At 41.4% G+C, this 22,312-nt stretch overlaps 1 long non-coding RNA gene across 1 annotated transcript in view; it reads left to right on the top strand.

Annotated features, from left to right (window-relative positions):
- The window catches only part of LOC139437805 (uncharacterized), a 47,134-nt gene that overhangs the window by 5,635 nt on the left and 19,187 nt on the right, over positions 1-22,312 (top strand). The window contains exons 2-3 of the long non-coding RNA XR_011647707.1: positions 2,310-2,387; positions 9,454-9,617. This is a non-coding gene — a long non-coding RNA (uncharacterized lncRNA). The remainder of the gene's footprint in view (positions 1-2,309; positions 2,388-9,453; positions 9,618-22,312) is intronic.

Here is a 22,312-nt window from a genome sequence, read left to right as displayed (position 1 = left end):
AGGTATGTCCCATTTTCATCACCATGGAGACCGAGGAAAATAAAGTTGTCCATTGTGATGGTTGAAGCTGTATATGGACCCCAGAAAATCATGTTCTTAAAGTTAATCCATTTCTGTGGTGTAAACCTATTGTAAATAGGACCTTTTGATGAGGTTACTTCAGCAAATGCACGGCCCAGGGTAAGTCTTAATCCTCTTAATGGAGTCCTTTATAAGAGAACATAATTCAGAGAGAGGAGAGAAAGCTGCAAACGCAAAAAACTGATAGCAATGAAACCCAGATGAGAAAGGAGAGACCAGCAGATGCTGCCATGAGCCTGGCCATATGTCAAGGACCACCAGAAAATAGTCTTTGGGGAAAAAGCATTGCCACAGGATGCCTTGACTTGGACATTTTTCTCAACCTCAGAAATGTAAACATTTAAATTAAATAAATCCCTATCGTAAAAGTCACCCCATTTTATGGTATCTGCATTTTGGCAGTTTAGCAGATGAGAACATCCAGTGTCTCCTAATTAATAAATGGCAGGGCCTAGGATACAAGCTTTCCCTGAAGAAAATGACTTAAAATAATAATAGTAAGGAATATTTTTCCTTGAGTGATGGGGAAGGCACTATTCCTTCTGTTTTAGTTTGCCACAGGGCTGTGAATACAATATACCAGAAATGGTTTGGATTTTATAAAGGAAATGTAATTGGGGTAAAAGTTTACTGTTTTGAGACCATGAAATGTCCAAATGAAGCCACCATCAGAGATGTTTTCTCACCGAAGGTCAGCTGCTGGCAGATGCTGGGAGACCTGCCATGTGGCAAGGCAAGATGGCGGCCAATCTCTAGAGTCCTCTCTCTCATATGGCAGGGTCAAAATGGCGGTTCTCTCTCTGTGTTTCTGCTCCCAGTGTTTGGTTTCTATAAGACCCCAGCAAGAGGACAGAGACCCAACCTTACTGACAGTCCAATCAAAAGCCCTGAAGTGATCTAATCAAGTGATCTAATCAAAAAGTCCCTTATTATAATCAAATGCCCCATACCCACAGGCACAGATTAGTTTAAGCATATGATCTTTCTTGATTCACAAAAAACTTCAAACTCTCACACCTTCTATGTTCCTGTTTGAGAGCATGCCCCACTGTGGAGCCCTTCATGGCCCAAGCTGACTGACCAGACCCCATGCTCTGCTGAGGTCCAGCCACTCAGGTGCTCTTGCCCAGATCCTTGACTCCTGAAGAGTGCCACAAGGATGCAGGGCAGATGAGGTATTATTTACAAGGGCAGCTGGGGTCTAGCAACATCAGTGCTGAGTGACTGCACAGCAGAGTGGCGAGGCCAGTCACAGCATCTCTCCAGGCCAGCCATGGAGATGCCCTGAGCTGTGGCTCTCACTGCCCATTTTCTGACCTTTGCTCTCTAGCCTCCTTCCTAGTTCTAGGAGATGCTCTTTATTTTCCCAGCACATTTCTTTTCTTCTTTTTAGCAAGAGTTGGTGTTGATATGCTTCCATCAAGAACACTAGTTGGTTTTTGAAAAATGTGGAACCTTTCTCAAGAGTCACTTTCAATTTTGTAAGATCTGCAAATGTGATTTATTAGAGATCATAAAAGAAATATCTTAAAATATGGGAATAGAATGATACTGGGAATAGAGAAAATGTTGCCTAAGTAACTCTTTTATTTGTCATGGGAGACAGAGATGAGACAGTCTATATTTATTTACTGTACTAGTCAGGTTCTCTAGGGAAAGAGAACCTACAGGAGATATCTGTAAATAGTATGAGATTTTATAAAAATTGTCTCACGCGACCATGGGGATGCACAAGTGCGAATTCCATAGAGCAGGCTGCAAGCCAAGAACTCGGACTGAGGTCCTCATTGAGTTCCCCAGGAGACGCTGGCTGTGTGAAGTGGAGATGGGAATTCTCTCTCTGCTACTAAAATCACTTCTTCTTTTAAGGTCTTTAACTGATTGGATGAGACATCACCCATTGCTGAAGGCAATCTCTTCAGTTGAATATAGATGTAATCAGACATAGATGCAATCAACTCACAGATGATTAAAGTCTAGGGAATGTCTTTGCATTACAATTAGTCCAGTGTTTGCTTGACCAAACAACTGGGTACCATTCCCTGGTCAAGTTGATATATTAGCCAAGCCATCACTTTGACATAGTAGGAATCTCAAAATGGAATATGGAACCCCATGTCTATTTTCAATGTCTATTTTCATCTGAATAAAATTGCGTGCATTGGATTTAAGACTATTTTCCTTGATTAGGAATATGTTGACTGATGTCACCAATCTTTGTCTCCCAGATAGCCTTGACTCTGAATCTAGAAGTCAGATCCCTTCCAAGCCCAGCCCTGGGTCCAGTACTCATTAGATTTGAAATGGTAAGTGCTGTTCTCCAGAGTTAATTTTCTTGACACAATTAAAGTAGCCACTTTTATTTATAAAACCAGGTTGTTTTGACGTAAACGTTTTGTAAAATATACCAGTGGAACATTTTAAGTGATTTTTAAGTAAAGACTTAGTTTCTTTATCTCCTAAAGTGCTACATTGAACTGGAAACCTTGCAATGCAATTTCTTATGTTAGTGGTTATAAAAGATCACTTGGATATTGTTCTCTCTACAGGTTAGCAAAGTCACACCAATGGGGAAGAGGGTGCTTGCCTGATTTCATGAGTTAAAGCTTTCTACTTGTTCATTACTTTCTTGTTGGAATTAATCTTTATATTTTTAAAAACTATACATGATTGTTTTCCCAGTCTACATTGGAGTCAAAGAATAATTTCTAGTCTTAGGATGAACCAATAAATGATTTTTTTCTAAAAATAACATTAAATTAAAATCTTTAGATCATTTCCTAGCTGCGTAATGCAGTGGGTTCAAGTTCTCTTTTTATAACATTAAATATAAAAACAAAAATATAAAATATAAAAACAAAAGCATAAACCACATTAATCAAGGTTATTGTGGTATGTACATATTTACTGAGGCATGTTCTCTAATGAAGTTTGTTGAATGCTGACAGATGTCAATTTTGTGAGACTTTAAAACTATGTCTTAAATGTGAAAAGATGAAAGCCATCTGACAAATTCAAAATCCTTTTCTTAATGTGGCCCAAAGGAATACAATAAAGAGACCAAGATTACCCAGTGGGACATGATGGAAATTGCTGTATTGTGTGACTGCTAGACAGGAGTATATATAAGTATTTCTGTTTCAATTGTTCTTTTCTTCTTTCTCTGTCTTTACTGCATTAATTGTTGTCTAGATGATTTTAAGATTTATCTTGAGTAACGGCAATTGGAAGGTTATAAATACTAAGAGACAGCAGAAAAAAATTTGTAGATAAGAAACTAGCATGAGCAACAAAATGGGGCGAGATTGATAAACCATAGTTTCATTTTCATATTAAAATATCTTGGGTTCTCCCTTAGGTTTCACAGTCCAAGTTCATCTCTTAAATTTACAGTGAGATAAAAAGTATGTGGATGGTGGGGTGATATATGGGGATTCTATGGAATGCATAATTGTTTTAACTTACTACTTCTCGAATTAAAAAAAATTAAAAGTAAAGTAAAAAAATTAAAGTTGAAAAAAAGTATGTGGGACCTGCTTACTTTTCCTAAAAACAGATTAGAGTGGTCTGTTTGACTCATCTCTGTCTCTCAGTCAATTCAGAGTGCCACTGAGACCATGAGTCTCTTCCTCATCGTGGTGAGAAAGCCCTGTCCCCTTTCTCCATTCAGTCAAGTACTTCTCTGAGTGCAAAGATGCACGCACACATCTGAGCCCCGTGAGAGGCCCTTCTCTACTTCCCTCAGAACCAGAGCCTCACTGCTTCAAGCTAACTGCCACCACTGATGGCAGGCTAACTTCTAGACCATGTCACCTCATCAAACTCTAACTCTCTTCCCGGGTTTTTTATTTCATTCCTATTTCAAATCTAACTTTCAGGGCCTCCGTGAACATTTATGAAAGGAGACCCTATGCCAGAGGCTCTGCCCGTGCGCGTCACATACTGGATCCGTTCAATCCTCAGAACAACACTAACAAGTAAAAGCATCCTTTTACAGTTGAGGAAACTGAGGCTTGGAAGAGTTAACACAAGCTGTCCACATTTTGCCCAGGTTTAAGCGGTGGGTCCTCAGGTGCTCAAACCTTGGCTCACTGCAGCACTCGCAGCCCAAGCTTTTTTTTTAAATTTACTGTCCCTTACCACCTTTGCCTCTCACCTGCCTGGCACTGACTTTGCATTTTCTTTTGTACTTTCTCCATGACTTTGATGTGAGGAGTTTGCTTGTTTGTTTATTTGCTTGTTTGTTTGTTTTTAATAAAACCACCTTATGTGTTCTATAATGATCTCTATGACAGGGGGATATCATAGGATTTTTTTTTAACTGAAAGGATTTCAGAGGTCATTAGTCTAATTTATTTATTTTATAACCAAGTAACCAAAAACTGAAGCGATTAAGTGACTCCACCAAAATGGCTTCACTCAGTTCACAGCAATAGTGGGACAAGACTCAGGGGACACATTGCAGAATCTTGGCTTAGAATTAAATTTCAGTCGTTCATTTCATAAATTATTCTCTGGGTTTCATATATAGCATATTCCAGACTTTTTTTTAAAATTGCCGTTTTTGTATCAAAATTGAAGTAGTTAGTATGAATGTAAAACCAGTCTCCACCCGAATAACATTAGCAGGTTTTTTTTATTTGTTTGCTTTTTTTACTTTGAGGAATGGAAACGTGAGTGTCAAAAATACAGATTTTTAGCAACTGTAACACTGGAGAAATAAGTGGCCTAAAAATTCTAAACCCTTGCATTTGTTTAGGGGGGAAAAAGAACTGGTGAACTCCAAATAAGTTCTCCACCAGAATCAATAACAGAGTCCCAATGTCAATTTCCTGGTTTTGACAATGTCTATAGTTAGGTAAGACATCATCATTGAGGGGAGCTGGGTGAAGGGTACACAGAATCTTTGCACTATTTTTGCCACTTTTTGTGAGTCCTAAACTCTTTTGAAATAATTTTTTTTTCCTTGACATAATGCTGTATATTGCTAGGACAACAAACCCTGAAAAGCATGTGCCAAAAATGATTACGAATTGGGCTCTTCCAGTTGAAAACATGACAGCCCTGGCACTCCCTCCCTGGATCTGCTCCGTCCACCCTCATCCTTGTAGTTTTGTAATGGCTCTTGGTACCACCCTTGGGTGTTACATTGAATTCTACGAGCTGGCCTGAGGGTTGAGAACTCCTTCTGAGCATCCTTGTATGGAGAAATGCTTCCATGCTCCAGAGGACTAATTTACAAGTATATTTTTGGAGCCTAACCTCTTCGTAAATTGGGAGCTGTCGGTGTGCTCACTGGCAGCCGTGACCTTGGGCTTACAATAGAGGACAAGTGAAACTGAAGCCACAAGCTATGCATTGCTTGTGCTTTGAAATAAGCATTCATCTTTGGATGGGCAAAGAAACAAGTTTTAGTAACAAAGTGATCAGTCTTATTTCCCCAAGCCAAAGTTTTATAAGAGATTTATGGGAGGGGGGGTAAGAGGAGGTATTTGTGCTTCTTTTACTCTTTTACTATTTTAATCATTGGCGTTAATTCGTGATCTCTCTGGAAAAGGCTTACTGTCTTTGCTTAATAAATACAAGCACACATGATGCATAGGGCTTATGTGTGCACACCCCATAATATACCTAAACCACCAGAACATTGGGTAGTGAATAACCTGAGTTTCCTCTGTACCACTAGACTTTGCCTGCACATGCAGCACTTCAACACTGCTTTGTGATTCTCAGTAGCTATATATGTCCACCCCCTTCTACTCCTGAAGAAGGGCTATTTCTTGCAGGGTTCTCATCTCCAAGCATTTCCAGGACCGTCATTTATAAGTGACCTCCAATGTCATTTTGACAGCTTTCCATACTTCTCCTTTTCATACCTTTGCAGAAATCTCCGAGACAACAGTGGGTGGGGATGGGTCACTGTGCACTGTGTAATTGCATCTTACTCACGGGTTAATGCCCCACATCAAAGCACAAGGAGAACATAGTGTGTGGTGAAATATTACCCTTGGAAGTCTTTTCCATGGTCCGGAATTAGAAGAAATCACTGTTTCTCTGGTCAGGGACTAGGTTAAGTGATTGGCTTGAACTAAGGGATGTCTTGTTTGAAATTATAGAACTAGAATGGCGAGGTCTACCTAATGTGGTAGACCTGCTAGAGATTCACGCCCACTAGTTCACAGCTATGTGCATTGACTGTAAGTTTACAGCTCCCCTTGAAGCCTCAGAACATTTCCATTGCTTCCCACCTCCACTTTATCACTCAGGTCTGTGTGTGTCTGAACCCCAAGAGCAGTCAGGGCTCAAGCTCTTTCCCACAGCTCTGCTGGCCTCCAGTGGAATCAGGGGCCAACCCTGAACGCCGGTATTGGTGTCTCTAAAATTTTAGCTGCAGTTAAAGAGTATCCTCCTGTCCAAAGCACACAGACAAATCATGGTGGTTATCCATTTGAACAGTCAGTAGACACCTGAATCTCAGCCCCAGACCTGCCAAAATCCCCTGTGGCATGCCAACACTGACCTTCCACTGGGATCTTCCATAACCTCCCCCTATTACCTAGCCCTTGCCAAGAGAAGTCCCCCTTTCCAATTAAATCAAGTATCTTCATCATCCTCCCTCAAGTCCATGCCAAGTTCCACTTTTACACTTTAGTTTCATGCTTCTCTTGAATCTGAAAGTCTCCCTTAGTGCTATCTTCTGCCTACACCATATCTAATATGTACGTATATATTTCTGCCCCTAGTCATGTCTATACCCATGTCTTTTATTTTAGTATAGCTAGTTATTGTAGCAAAATGGTTAAGAGATCAGGTTCTGGAGTCAGCTCTGGAAGTCCACCTCATATTTGCTAAGTGGTATTAGACAAGTCACTAGCCCTCTTCTTTTTTCAGTTTTCTCTTTAGTAAAATGGGGATAAACAACAGTATCTACTCCATGCAATTGTAGGGAGAAGTAAATGAAATACTGTAAGTTGATTGCTTAGCATAGTAGGACACACAAAGAAAGGCTCAATCACTATTAACCATTTTTCAAAATTCTTTCCATGTACAAGTTGCATTCAACTCTACCTCCCTCATGCCTTTTTCCTGAACTCTACTTGTTTCTCTTAATTCCTGAAGTATTTATAGCCATACCTACTTAGCACTCAATAACATGCATAGAGGTACTGTTGTCTATTAATAATTGTTCATACAAATTATTATCGTCTTCTAGAGCTTCTTATTCACAACAGCCTGCATTACCTATTTTGTTTATTGGCAAAATATCTGATACAGGGCTAGACATATTATTAAATAGTCTATAAATAATTAATTGGCTACCTGAGGTGTTTTCAGGGAAGCCCAATGACTCATTTGGCTATCCCTTTAGAATATTCACATTTTCTTAATGTCTTATTAAAATTTTTGATCTAAATAATACTCTCCCCCATATACATATGAGAAAAATTAATTAGGTCATTTATAGTTTCCAGACACCATTCTTTCTTTTTCATCCAAGAGCAAGAAAGCCATGATCTCACATTAACAAAATGGGCCCAGACGCCTGACGCAGTTGCTAATTATTGCTCCACTGACGTTTTCTGATGTGCTTCTGATCTGCCTGTCATGAGTTGGTGATGCCAGCACAACAAGTTTACAAAGGAAACTTGGCAGGTGAACAGCTGATTTATGCTTTATTGCGCTTGTATTATATACACACTATCTAAAAGATGTGAAAGTTTGTGTTGTGGGCAGACATTTGTTCAATGGAGTGTATTTTGTACCTCAGATACACTGTTAGACAAACTGATTTTTAAAAAAAAAGAAAGTATGCCTCCTTGGATATTTTATGACTGTGAAATCCCTATCAGAGAACATCAAACAGCTTTGCGGATGTTCTATCCACAGGGACTAACCTAATCCTCACTCAGATGGGAGATGACGCAAATGCCCAAGAGCCATGGCCCTAAGTACGAGTTTTCAGATGACAAGTCCCTTGTTTGTGACATCAATCCAAATATTTAGGAAATTGGGTTTGGGAAAATACGAAGTTGAGCCTTTTAAATACAAGTTCTATAATAGCATTTGAGATTAGTAGCATACCCTTTCTGGAAAGATAATTTTAATGAGCCAGAGTAATAGAAACTGTTACTGATATTGTACAAATGTGCTGTGGGGCAATACCTCCTGCTCCTGGTGCAGTCTCCAAAGCTTTGCTTAGTGGATAGTGCAAAGTATTAAGATAGTAAAGGAAAACCATTTAACAATTATACAAGCTCACCTGTAGAAATCAACTGGACAATTTTTGGGGGGGTTGGTAAAGTGTCTTTAAATGTAGCTTTTAAACAATACTTATGTTGAGTCTAGGATGCATGTATAGACATACTCTAAGTTTCTGTCTTGAAATCTCAATCTTGAAATCAGGAAATATCCAGGTTTAAAGCTCATCATCCAGAGCATATTGAAAAATAGTATAACGTGCCTTAAAGGAGGGAAGCCCTAAGAGGAGGCAAGGACTTACTTTAATCCAGTTATACTTTATGGTAAATTGAATTATGTACCCCAACTTAGACTTGTTCCTAGTCTTAATCCATCTCCTTATTGGTGTGAACCCCTAGTAAACAGGACTTCCTGAAGATAATATTTTTAGTTAAGGTCAGATCGAACTGAATGAAGGTACATCTTAATTTGGATTACTGGAGGCCTTAAAGAGAACCCAAAAGCCAAAGCCAAGGCAAAGGAGAAGACATCACCATGTGACAAGAGGCAGAGGGGCAAGCCAAGGAATCCCAAGGGATATCAGCAGCCAGCCCCAGAATGATTCCTGGAAGAAAGCATAAGTTCACTGACATTTTGATTTTGGACTTCTAGCTCATGAAACCATAAGACAATACATGCTTACTGTTTAAGCCAAACCAGGTTTGGGAAGAATCAGTGCCTCAAAACTCTGCATTTAGCCCTGTCTCCATTTTCTGTCATTCGTTCTTTCATATGGGAATCCCCTATATTTTTTACATAACATTTATGTAAACTAAGTATCTTAAAAAAAAATAGGTGTAATAGGATGGCATTTTTCAGGACATTGGGATTGTCCTGAAAGATTGTTGCAGTGACAGATATAGGCCATTATATATCTTATCACAACTTACAAAAATATGTGGGAGAGAGTTTAAACTATAATGGAAACTGTAAGCCACACTTAGTGTCAATGCTTCAATAGGTGTTCATCAATTGTAACAAATGTACCACACTAGTGGAGTGGAGCATATGGGAAAAGTGTGTTCTTAAAATTAATCTGTTTCTGTGAGTGTGGACCCATTGTAAGTAGTATCTTTTGGTGAGTAGGCTCTTAAGTTAAGGTGTGACTCAACTCATTCAATCCTCTTACTGTAGTCCTTTACAAGAGAATGAAATTCAAAGAGAGAGAAAGTCGTGGAAGCAAGAAGCCAGAAGCAATGAAACCTGCAAGAGAAGGGAGATACCAACAGATGTTGCCATGTGCCTTGCCATACGACAAAGGAGTCCAGGATCACCACCAGTTGGTCTTCAGAAAGAAGGTATTATTTTGATGAAGCCTTGATTTGGACCATTTTCATGGCCTCAGAACTGTATGCTTTTAAGCTAATAAAATCCCATTGTAAAAATCACCCCATTTCTGGTATATTGCCTTTGGCAGCCTGGAAAATTAGACCAGTGCTAAAGAGGTAGTATGGATAGGACTCAGGTGGGTTGCAGAAGGTGGAATCTAGGGCAGCCCACAGGCATCCAGCTTGAGCCACTGGGAGAATGGATGGTGGTGCCAGCTATGGGGATAAGAGGAGCCTGAAACTAGGGAGGAGATAAGAAAATCCACCTTAGACTTCACATGCCCAAGGCACATGCAGATGCAACTGTTTGGTGGGCAATTGGTTTTGTGGGAAAGTGGTCTGAGCAGTAGGTAAGAACTTTGGAAAGCGTTTGCCTGTATCTTCAGTTTCTCTCTCATTAGAATTTAAATGTGCTTAGGCTTTTTTTACTGGAAGGAGGTAAAAGAAGGAAGGGGGAAAAAGAAGGGGTAAAGAAAAAAAATGAATAAAAGAAGGAGGAAGAAAAGAAGGAAGAACCATGCCTTCTTACCAACATGTTTCTCCTTTGGCACTCCCCACCTCACACCTTCCCAGTCAAAGTTGCCTGCATTTTCTCCCTCTTACTCCTCAACCTCTGCAATTTGACTTATACTTATGATCCACGGAAACTATTTTGACAAGATCATATAAAACTCCTTTGGGCTAAATACAATGGATATGTCTCGGTTCTTTTTTTACTTCCTAGCAGCCTTTGATGTTATTGAACTCTTCTTCCTTCGTAAAACACTTCCTTCCCCTGACTTCTACAAGGCCCCTGAAGGCTGCTCCTCAGAATTCTTGGTGCCTTCAAAGTGGGTATTCCTCAAAGTTCTGTGCCAAGCTCTCTTCTCTTCTCATTCTACAAACTCTCCTTGGGCAATCTCAACTACCCCACAGCTTCAGTTATCATGAATAATAGTGGCTTGGGAGCAAACGTTCCCCGAAAGATGTAATGGCTCAAAGTTATGGAAGTTTGCTTTTGCTCAAACAGGGAGCAACTCAGAGCCTTCTCACGAATTCATATCCCCAGATTTGTTATTCTCTCTTACTCCAATTTCTTCCCACCTTTCCTCACTCTTTCTCCTACTTCACTATGGTAGGCAGGATTTTCTTTTTTCTTCTTCTTCTTTCTTCTTCCTCTCCTCCCCTTCCCCCTCCCCCTACTCAGCCTCCTCCTCTCTTACCTTTTTCAGTAGAACAGAAACTACAATGCCCCAGACATTTTCATATACTTCATTTAATCTATTATATCCATTTTTAAAAATTACTTACTTTTAATTGTAACTTTAACCATTTTAAGTAGTTCTTTGACATTGAGAAAATTGATGTTACTGTGTAACTTCCACTACCATCTATTTCCAGATAATTTTTATCATCCCAAACCAAAACTCATACTTATTTACCAATAACTCCTATCTTATCCCGCGCCACCCTCATCCCATCTCTGGTAGCCACTGTTCTCCTTTCTGTCTCTATTTGTTCATTCCAGCTCTTTCCGGTAAGAGAAATCATACAATAGTTGTTCTTTTGTGTTTGGCTTATTTTGTTCAACATGATGTCCTCAAGGTTCATCCAGATTGTAGCATGCTCCAGCACATCACTTCTTTTTATAGATGAGTAATATTCCATTATATAAATATACCACATTTTGTTTGTCCATTCATCCGTCTACCCATTTGTTTTTGTTGACCCATTATTTTAATAGAGCAAATCATGGTTTGGAGAGATTAAACTCACACAAACAGTAGCACAGCCAAAACTCAAATGCAAGTCTGTCAAATTCTGAAGCTTACTGTTTTTCCACCTGGCTACACTGCTCCTCTCTCTTTCCGAGACCCAAGTTCAGACAAGAATGGAAAAACCACTAAGAGACAGAGCTGGTACTGGGACCCAGGTCTCCAATCCCAAAACCAGGGTTCTAAGTCCTCTTTGCATTTGTCTGTTCTTTGTCTTTATCCAAACTGACCATCAATTCCTCAAGTTCTTGACATTGCACTCATAAATTGGTTTATACCTGTCCTAGAGGGACTTGGGCAGAACCCCAAAGAACATCCACTGGACCACACCTGGCTTAGGAAAGATCATCCTGAGAGCCCCTGCAATAAAGGTAGTAAATGGCTACAGCCTGAACTCTTGAATCAGTTGGTCAAATACATAGAAAACAGGATTTCCACCCCTAAAGTGTTACATGACACACAGCACCAAGCGTTTCCAAGCGCAGCCTTCTCCAGTACCTAGTGAACAGCCTCATTAAATTTTGTCTTTGAGGGGAACAGATGTAGCTCACTGGTTGAGCACCTGCTTCCCATGTATGAGGTCCTGGGTTCAATCCCTGGTACTTCCTAAAAAAACAAATGTAAGAAACAACTCTTCCTGGGGAGCGGATATAGCTCAGTGGTCGAGCACCTGCTTCCCAGCTACATAGCTCCCAAAGGATTAAAATTGCTTTTCAAAACCCATCTTTTAAATGAATTCAAAGTGCAGACAGAGAGAGAGAAACAAATGGGTGGAAATGACTCCTTCACCTTCTATCCTTTCCTGAACAAATTAAAAAACCCTCCGAATGCCAAAAATACACCAGAATTTTCTGGCTGTTTTACAAGTCCGTGATTGCTGGCAAAATGTCACTCGCTGTGGATACTCACGCTTGTGGTACCTTTTCAAATGAAACCAGGACAGTTTTATATGCCCAGTACATCTATTCCTGGATAAAAAGCAGCCCAGATGATTTAAGGGCTGCTTTCGTCAATCCTTTCATTCCCTCTTTATTCCCTGCCTGCACAGATTTGTGATCCAAACCCAGGCTGGGCACGGACACATCATGGTGCTGCCAGAGGTGGCTTTAGGAAATGTGGGCACTTGGGCAGAAGGACAACAGGGGCTCTTGGACACAGACTCTCTTCCAAGAGCTCTTCAGCAATCACAGGCTTTCTTCTCTTGGGGCAGGCATCTGATACCCGGGCAGGGAGAGCAGTGCTAGAAGGGGCCTGGGTTCCATGGCTATACTGCCTCCTTAGAGAAGCTGTGAACTTACAAAACAATCATGCATAATATGCAGAATTCCCCTACGACACCCCTCCACCAACACCTTGCCTTGTTGTGGAACATGTGTTACAGATTATGAGAGAACATCATCAGACTTTCACCACTAACTGTGGTCCGTGGCGTACATTTGGTGTATTTTTTCCACACCTCCTTATTAGTAACACAGTACTTTCTTTGACACTGATGCAAGAATATGACAACATTGCTGTTAACTATAGTCTGTAAGTTACAGTTGTTGTATTTTTCCCATGCATCTCCATATTCTTTCCACCTTGTAATAGTGATGCACCTTTGTTCTAGTTCATAGAACATTCTTGTATTTGTACTATTTTTAAAATATATTTTTATTAATTTTTAAAAGATACATAGATTACATAAAATGTTGCATAAAAAAATATATATGGGATTCCCATGTGCCCCACTCCCCACACCTCCCACTTTTCCCACGTTTACAACTTCTTTCATTAGTTTGGTACATTCATTGCAATTGATGAACATATTTTGGTGCATTGCCACTCAGCATGGATTATAGTTTACACTGTAGTTTACACTCTCTCCCACTCAATTCTGTAGGTTATGGCAGGATATATAAAGTCCTGCATTTGTCCCTGCAATATCGTTCAGGACAACTCCAAGTCCCGAAAATGCCCCCACATCACACCTCTTCTTCCCTCTCCCCGCCCTCAACAACTCCCGTGGCCACTGCCCTCACATCAATGATATAATTTCTTCCATTGTTAGAACCCCAATAAGTCTATAGTATAATAACAGTAAGTCCACTCTAGTGCATATTTTATTCCCCAATTCTGAGGATTCTAGGATTGTGATGCCCACTCCATGTATTTGTACTATTAACCACAATTTTTATCCACCTCTGGTTCACCGTGTTATTCAGTCCCTAGACTATTCTTTAGTTTTATTTCAATCGACATTTACATCCTTAGATGTACCCCTTTCAGCCACAATCCCATTTATAAACCAGCCGTGTTACACTCGCTACAGATTTGTTACCATCAACTTCATCCATTTCTACACTTTTTCAGTCAAACGAATTAAAAATTCTACATTTAAACATCAGTACCCCTTCTCAGCCCTCATCATATCTTCTAGTAACCTATATTCAAGGTTTTAACTCTACATGTTTATTCTTCATCTTTTGTTCTTACTAGTGAGACCATTCAATATTTAACCTTTTGTGTCTGGCTTAATTCACTCAGCATAATGTCCTCAAGGTTCATCCATGTTACCATATATGTCCCACTTTCATTTCTTCTTACAGCAGCATAATATTCCATCCTATGGATATTCTACAACTTGTTTATCCATTTATCGGTTGATGGACACTTGGGTTGTTTCCATCTTTTGGCAATTGTGAATAACACCGTTATGAACGTCGGTGTGCAAATGTCTGTTTGCGTCACTGTTTTCAGTTCTTCTGGATACATTCCTAGTAGAGGGATTGCCGGATCATATGGCAGTTCTATATTTAGCTGCCCGAGGAACCGCCAAATTTGCTTCTACAGAGGCTACACCATTTTACATTCCCATCAACAGAGGAGTGTTCCTATTTCTCCATATCCTCTCCAGCACTTATTGTTTTCTTTTCTTTTTTAAAATAACAACCATTCTATGAGGTGTGAGCTCTCATTGTGGTTTTGTTTTGCATTTGCCTAATAGCCGTGATATTGAAATTTTTTTTCATGTGCTTTTTTGCCACTTGTATTTTCTCTTTGGAGAATTGCCTATTTAAGTCTTCAGACCTCTTTTGCATCCCTCCCCTTTTATCTCTGCCTTGAAAATACATTTAACTGTTGGACTCTTCTATTTTTAAAAATGTAATAAAAATAATAAATGCCCAAGAAAATATAGTACAGGAATAAATAGAGAAAAACAACCATCTCCCATGCAAATCTTCCCCATCCACAGTGCTATATCCTAGAGCTGACTACTTTTTAATGATTTCAGTTTTCAGTCCTACTAGAAGTTACTGTTATAAAATGAAATAGTAAGGTTCTTCTTTTTTATTGGTTAGCGGCCCTAAATAATATCCATTGACTCTGCTGTAAAAGATAAAACATTCTTTTCCTGCAATCCTCCAAGTATCTTATAATTATGATACAATTTTTAATGCTTCCATGTTTAAATAAAATTATTAGGTCTCTATTTCTTGTTCTAGAAACTGTGGACAGTATTTCCTGACTCAACTATGTAAGACAAGAATATTGGCATGCCTCTATCCCCAATCTTCTACTTCTTTTATTTCCTTGGCAAAAATAAGATTTCACAGCATTATTCCTAGTAGCCAAAAGGTAGAAACAACCCATCAATGGAAGAATGGATAAACTGTGGTATATACACATACAATAGAATATTATTCAGCCATCAAAAGGAATGAAGTTCTGATACGTGCTGCAACATGGATGAACCTTGAAGACATGCTCTGTGAAAACAATCAGACACCAAAGGGCAAATATTATATGATTCCCACTAACAGGAAATGTTTTTGTTTGCTAAAAGTTGCTTGGAGCCATATACCAGAAATAGGTTGACTTTTTAAATGGGAATTTATTAGGTTAAAAATTCACAGTCCTGAGGCTCTGAAAATGTCAAAATCAAGACACCATCAGAGGGAAGTGGATGTAGCTCAACTGATAGAGCGTCCGCCTACCATATAGGAGGTCCAGGGTTCAAACCCAGGGCCTCCTGGCCTGTGTGGTGAGCTCGCCCATGCACAGTGCTGCCGCACGCAAGGAGTGCCATGCCATGCAGGGGTGTCCCCCACATAGGGGTGCCCCACGCACAAGGAGTGCACCCCGCAAGGAGATCTGCCCTGTGCGAAAAGCGCAGCCCACCCAGGAGTGGTGCCGCACACATGGAGAGCTGATGCAGCAAGATGACACAACAAAAAGAGACACAGATTCCTGTGCAGCCTGACGAGAATGCATGTGGACACAGAAGAACACACAGCAAATGGACATAGAGAGCAGACAATGTGGGGGGGAGAGAAATAAATAAAAATAAATCTTAAAAGACATCTCACCAAAGGTTGGCTCCTGGAAATCCTGGACTCCTTCCACGTGGTGAGGCACGTGGAGCATCTGCTTTTCTTTTGGGTCTTGTTGCTTTAGCTTCCGCTGCTCCATCTGTGGCTTCCTCTCTCCCAGGTTCTTCTCTGAGCTCCTGGGTTCCTTCTCTCCAACTCCATGGCTTCTCTGTGTGTCTGCTGCTTCCATTTATAAAGGACTCCAGCAGAGGACGGAGACCCATCCTGGGTCACACCTCACTGAAGTCACCCAATGAAAGCTCCCCCCCCCCCCCCAATGAATTCAATCCACACCCACAGCCATGGATTAGCTTCAAGAACATAATCTTCTCTGGGATCCACAAAAATCTTCAAAGTGTCACAAGAAATATCTAGAATAAGTAAACTCACAGGGACAGAAAGTAAATCAGAGGTGGGCTGAGGGGAGGGGAGAACGGAGAGCTATTACTTAATGGCTACAGAGTTTCTGTTTAGGGTGATGAAAAGAAATAGACATTGTTGATGGTTGAACAGCAGTGTGAATGTAATCAATGCCACTGAACTATGCAAGTAAAAATGGTTAAAATGGCAAATTTTAGGTTATACCTATTTTACCACAATTCAATTTTTTAAAAGATAAAATTTCAACTGTGAACAATGAAATGGCACTGGTTGAAGGAGTTTAATAAATCTCACTAAATCACTTGGGAATGACATAGCTGAGTCATCAGTGGGGCTCCCACCTTTTGAAAACCGTGAAAAGACCCACTTGGTCTTCAGTTATTATTATTATTTCAATGTTCACTTTTGTATCAGTCTATTTCGATGTCAGGTCACAAAGAAATATGTTAGAAAACCTTTGTACCATCTCCTGAACAGAACTGATCGTGACAAAAAAGGAAGGGCTGGAGAATGTAGAATAAAATGTCAAGAAAACCCAAGTCCAGTAACTACCCCTTAGGAAAAAAAAATGTGTTTTGTTATAAACATGAAGGAAGTGCCCATTTTCCCTCTTTGCTCTCTAAAACTAGTACGGAAAGAAAGTCTTCCCATGGCAAACATTCAGAGTGTCTTAAACCAGGATGCAACTGAGTTGTTGCCCCTGGTTTTTAAAAATTTTATTTATTTTTCTCCCCCTGTACCCCCTTAGATGGCTCCCATATCTGTCTGCTCATTGTATCTCACTGTGTCAGGTCGTTGCATCTGCTTGTCATCTTGAGGAGTCACTGGGAACCGAACCCGGGACCTCCCACATGGGGAGAGAGGTGCCCAACTGCTTTAGCCACATCCGCCTCAAGGACTTCTACTTTTCAAAGACTCAGGCGATTCTTGGGAATTTGCAGCAGCAAGGCGTGGAGGGCTGGTGAAAAGAGCCCCCTCTTTCCACTTCCCCCGACACAGGTTTCCTTTGAGATGTGTACCTATTTTTGTTGTTGTTGTTGTCATTGTTTCTTTTGTTTGGGTATAAAAATTCCACCCTAGCAGGGTCTAATAAATGAGGTCAGTGGCTGTTTTTTGATATGAACGTGTAAACCGAATATTCTGGACCTCACCAGCCTTTGGGAGCAAATGACGCCATTTTAGCGTTTATGCCTAAACTCTGAAGGTTTTCACTGACTTGCAGGCTTCACCTGCCAAGTCAGGACCTCAGCACTGCCTCCCGCCACCCTGAGGCTCCCACACCTCGAAACCAGCCTGCGAGGTCGATCTGCGCGGGCTCCTCGAGGTGTTGCCTGCCTTTCTGCAGCCTGCTCCAAGTCCACGTGCAGCTCTCGGTCAAGGTGCTTTGGAGAGGCGGGAGGGGGAGGCCGGCCTCTAAACTGCTCCTCGTTGTCCAGCCACCTGGACCATGCAACCGCACTTCTGCTCCGAGGGTGGATCAAAGTCCTTCAAAACATAGTTCCTTCTGCTCTGAGTAGACCCCATTTCTCACAGGGGTTCCAAATCTCAGACCTGTAGCAGGCTGGCTATTATCCTGAACTCTGGCATGGGTCTCTTCTGCTGGTCTTGCTTGGAGGCATTAAAACATTGGCTTTCTGTTATGAGTATAGCAGGGAGCCGTGTAAAAGGACAGCTTCCCACCAGACTGAGAGGGATAGGTCCAACCAAAGAAAGACGCGGACAAGTCCAGCTGGGTGAGTGAGTGAGCCCTGATTACGGGCTCATGGAGAGCCTCGCCCTCCGTTGTCAGAGAGGAGACACTCTCCCTTGGAGAGCCTAAGTCTGGTCATGGCCTAGCTCCTCGTCCTTGGTGGCAGGAGAGATGGGTGCTTCCAAGGCTTGATGTCCACACTTACCACAACGCAAGAGGGGTCGTTGACACTACATGTCTAAGTGCAGATGAGGAGGGCATGTGACCCGGAGCATAATATTTAAAAATGCAGGACTCAGATTGTGAAGGAACGGCCGTTTGCAATGCTTCTCGGCAGGGTAGAATAATAACTATGTAAAATGAGCCTTTACAATGTTTGTCAGTAGCGCTGATGTTGCATCTTTACAGTAAGATGGTCAAGCAATTCACAGAACAGATTATTCTTAGACTTTCCGGGAGAGAAGTCTAAGCATACAAGACCTACTTATCAGTTGTGAGCTCACCAACAGTTATTTCTCAAGGCTTGCTGTGTAACTATTAAGAAATGAAATGCTGCTGTGACTAGAAGGGGAAAGAACTGGAAGCAGTGTGGGGAAAATGCAAAGCCATGTATGCTACAATCCACCCCGTCTCCCAACTCTTAAATCTTGCCAGCACCTCTTCCACATAAAGCCCTGCGCGTGGAACAGGGGCTTTACAGATGCGCCATCAGGCCACAGCTGCAATATAAACAACAGCAACCCAAGCAAATGAGCATTATTAGTGCAATGAGGCTAACAAACAATAAAGTGTAATTCCAGTGTGAGGGTAGGTTTGTGAGCCAGGAGGAGAAAAAGTGCACTAGACCGAGGGGTTTCATATGACAGATAGACTTTTTTTTATTATATATATTTAAAAGATACATGGATCATACAAAATGTTACATTAAAAAATATAAGAGGTTCCCATATACCCCACTCCCCACACCCCCGACTCCTCCCACTTCAACGACTTCTTTCATTAGTGTGGTACATTCATTGCATTTGATGACTATTTTTTGGAGCACTGCTACACAGCATGGGTTATGGTTTATGTTGCAGTTCACGCGCTCTCCCAGTCCATTCAGTGGGTTATGACAGGATACATAATGTCCAGCATCTGTCCCTGCAATATCATTCAGGACAACGCCAAGTCCCGAAAATGCCCCCACATCACACCTCTTTTTCCCTCTCCCTGCCTTCAGCAACTGCCTTGGCCACTGTCTCCACGTCAGTGATGTACTTTTTTTCATTGCTATAGTCACAATAATTCTATATTAGAATACTAGTAAGTCCACTCTTATCCATATTTTATTCCTCCCTCCTGTGGGCCCTGGGATGGTGATGTCCATTCCACCTCTAAATCGAGAGAGGGCTGAGATCCCACATGGCTGATGGATGCGATTCTCCTGCTTGCAGCTGTAGACTTTTGTAAATGACTTAAAGCCTTGGTAACTTCAGTATGTCCGTAGGGTATATAGGTACAGTAAGCAGCACTGATTATGGCACAAGTGCCCCCCCCCCGGCCCCCTGCAGCAGTAAGTGCATCTAAGGTCATATGGTTGTGTAATATCCCTTTTCTCATTTGAGTTGTTTCTTCACTCAAGAGGCTTATGCTATGATCAACACCACTAAGAGCTTGGGCAGTGAAGTGAGCTAGGGCGGTTCCTTGTGTTAAATCATCTAAGGCTCCAGCACTGGAGGGAAAAATACTAAGTGGCCTCTCCCACCATACTAGAGAACAGCTTGATTATAATGCCAAAATGGTCTTGTAGAACTGGGAGTTTTGAGGGGTGCTGGGTAAAATTTTTGTGTATACTTCTCGGTAGGAAAGGATACCCCAGTTTACACCTTCCTCTCCAGTTACAGGGTAGGTGTGACCAAAAGTCTGTTCCACATAACCAACCCTCTCCTGAAGGAGGTATAGAAGCTCCCAAACGTAGGGATGCATTTTGTCACCCAGTCCATTCAGTCTGCCAGACGGATGACTCAGTCACACACCTGTCCTACACGACAGTGGGTTGATTGGAGACGTTGTTTCTTTCAAGACAAAAGGCTGATTGAGCGCTTAGGATGTCACATGTTTTAGTTTGCCAAAGGGCTGCTGAGGCAAAGCACCAGAAATGAGTTGGCTTTTATAAAAGGGATTTATTTGGGGTAAAAACTTAGCATTCTGAGGCTGTGAGTAGTCCAGCTTAGGGCACCGTGAGAGGTGCTTTCTCACCAAAGTCAGCTACCACATGGCAAAGCAAGATGGCGGGCGATCTCTGTTGAGCTCTCTGCCTTTCTGCAGATGTAGGCAAAACTGGCATAGGTCTTGTCTCTTACTGGGCCTCCTCTCTCTCTTTGGGCCTCAGCTCTTTGAGCCTCTTGGGGGCTTCTCTCTTTGCTGTTCAGCTGTGAGTGAAACCTCTCTAACATGGAAGGACCAAATATGGCATCTTCCTTTTCCTGTGTCTTCTCTCTGTGGTCTCAGACCCAGCAAGAAACTCAACCTGAGTCATGCCTCACTGACTTATTCCAATCAAAGCCCAAATCTATCTTAGCTAGTAATCTAATCAAAGGACCCTCAATGGAATTTATTCCAATCAAAGGGTATCACACCTACAGGAATAGATTAGTTTAAAAACATAATATCTCTCCATTTGAGATCCATAAAAAATCTCAAACTGTCATAACATGTTCTGCTACCATCCACATGAGGCCATTCTAAATTGAAATAAAGGATGGATGGGTTTTGTTTAAATGTTCCCTGACAATAGAAGAGACATATTTAACAGAAGCAGAGTAACTAAAACAGTTTGTGGGTTCTGGGAGTTGCCACCTAAGTGGGTGGCTATGATTTCTACTCATGAAGCAATTACTCCAATTAATCAAAGGTAAGGGGAGGATATTCCAAGGAAGACCAGAGCTACTGGAGGCTGGCACATATCCACATACCAAACAGTCCATTTGGTGTGTGCAGCTGCCATGGTGGCAACCCAGTTGAAGAAAACATTGGATGAGCAAGAAAATTAGCCTAAGAATGCAAACGTAAGTGTTTGGTGGGTACCCGGAGAGGGACATCATCTCCAGAAAGCAAAATGACAGATGAAGTTTCTCACATAGGCCCTGAAGCATGAGGCATCAATGGGCAAGCTCCAGGTTTTCAACACCTTACATGTTGTCCCTCCATGGGAGAAGGTCTTAATGCCAATGGTGTTTGCTTTCATTCTACCCACATTACTCTAGTGATTATTGCTTCACTGTGTATGCCCTTCACATAGTCAGCATACTGCAGCATCACTGGTCCTTGAGAAAACAGGAAGTAGGCTCTAGTGTTCCACGGGCCTGGTGCATAGTGCCCACCAGCACGATGACACAGAGCCAGCCTGGAGGCAATGTCCATCGTAGATCTAGGGCTATTGAGCCATCACAGGCTGGCATTGCTGAAGTCCAGAGCAGCGACATATTTCCATCAACTTCAGGAGCGTGACCAGGAGATGGGGCAGATACCTTTATTGTTGTGGGGGTAGTAGTGACTGACCAAGCCAATAACTCAAATGGAGAGACACCATGCATGGTATTGGGGGACTGGGTCCCAAGGGGGTCTGACAGCAGTGAAGTCCATCCCCATAGGGTGTGGCTTTATGGATATGTCCACTGCTGTAAGGTACTATTTGTGGTCCAAGCTGAGAACAGGCTTCACAATCTTGTATGCTACGAACCAGGTCAGAATGATTTATAGGAATGCCTAACATCTTAGCCATGCGCTACCCCATCGCAGCCCCTTGATGTCACTCTTTAGGTAGCCATAGGGCTGTTTCCTCAGTGGGAGTAGGGCACATCAAACGAATATTAGCTAAAGCATCTGCCTCCTAGTTTCTGGGTGGAAAGGTTTTCTGTGACATATAACATCTGTGACATATAACATAAAACATAAAACTGCGATAAACAACATTATACTGTAATCTAATATTTTGCAGTAAACATTGTTAAATGTCTAGCTATTTTTTTGGTGTTTTAGTGCTTCACTTTTTACAAGCTGAAAGAACAAATCTTTTGCAATAGTTTGAAAAGAAAAGATAATTTTGAGGGTTTGACCCTGAGAATGCAAAATGTTAAGAGTTGTTAGGTTTGAACATTATGTTCTTTTAAAAGTAAGAAGACTCGTTTTTCTTTTTTTTTATATTTTATTTTATATTTATTTTATTTATTTTTAAAATTATTTATTTATTTTTAAAAATTACATTAAAAAAATATGAGGTCCCATTCAACCCAACCGCCCCCACCCCCCACTCCTCCACAGCAACACTCTCTCCCATCATCGTGACACATCCATTGCACCTGGTAAGTACATCTCTGAGCATCACTGCACCCCATAGTCAATGGTCCACATCATAGCCCACACTCTCCCACGTTCCATCCAGTGGACCCTGGGGGGATCTACAATGTCCTGTAATTGTCCGTGAAGCACCACCCAGGACAGCTC

This window comes from Dasypus novemcinctus, chromosome 28 (genome assembly GCF_030445035.2).
Source record: "Dasypus novemcinctus isolate mDasNov1 chromosome 28, mDasNov1.1.hap2, whole genome shotgun sequence".
NCBI classification, from domain to species: Eukaryota; Metazoa; Chordata; class Mammalia; order Cingulata; family Dasypodidae; genus Dasypus; species Dasypus novemcinctus.
The sequence above is the reverse complement of the archived record's forward strand: the minus strand, read 5'-3'. Positions and strand labels throughout refer to the sequence as shown.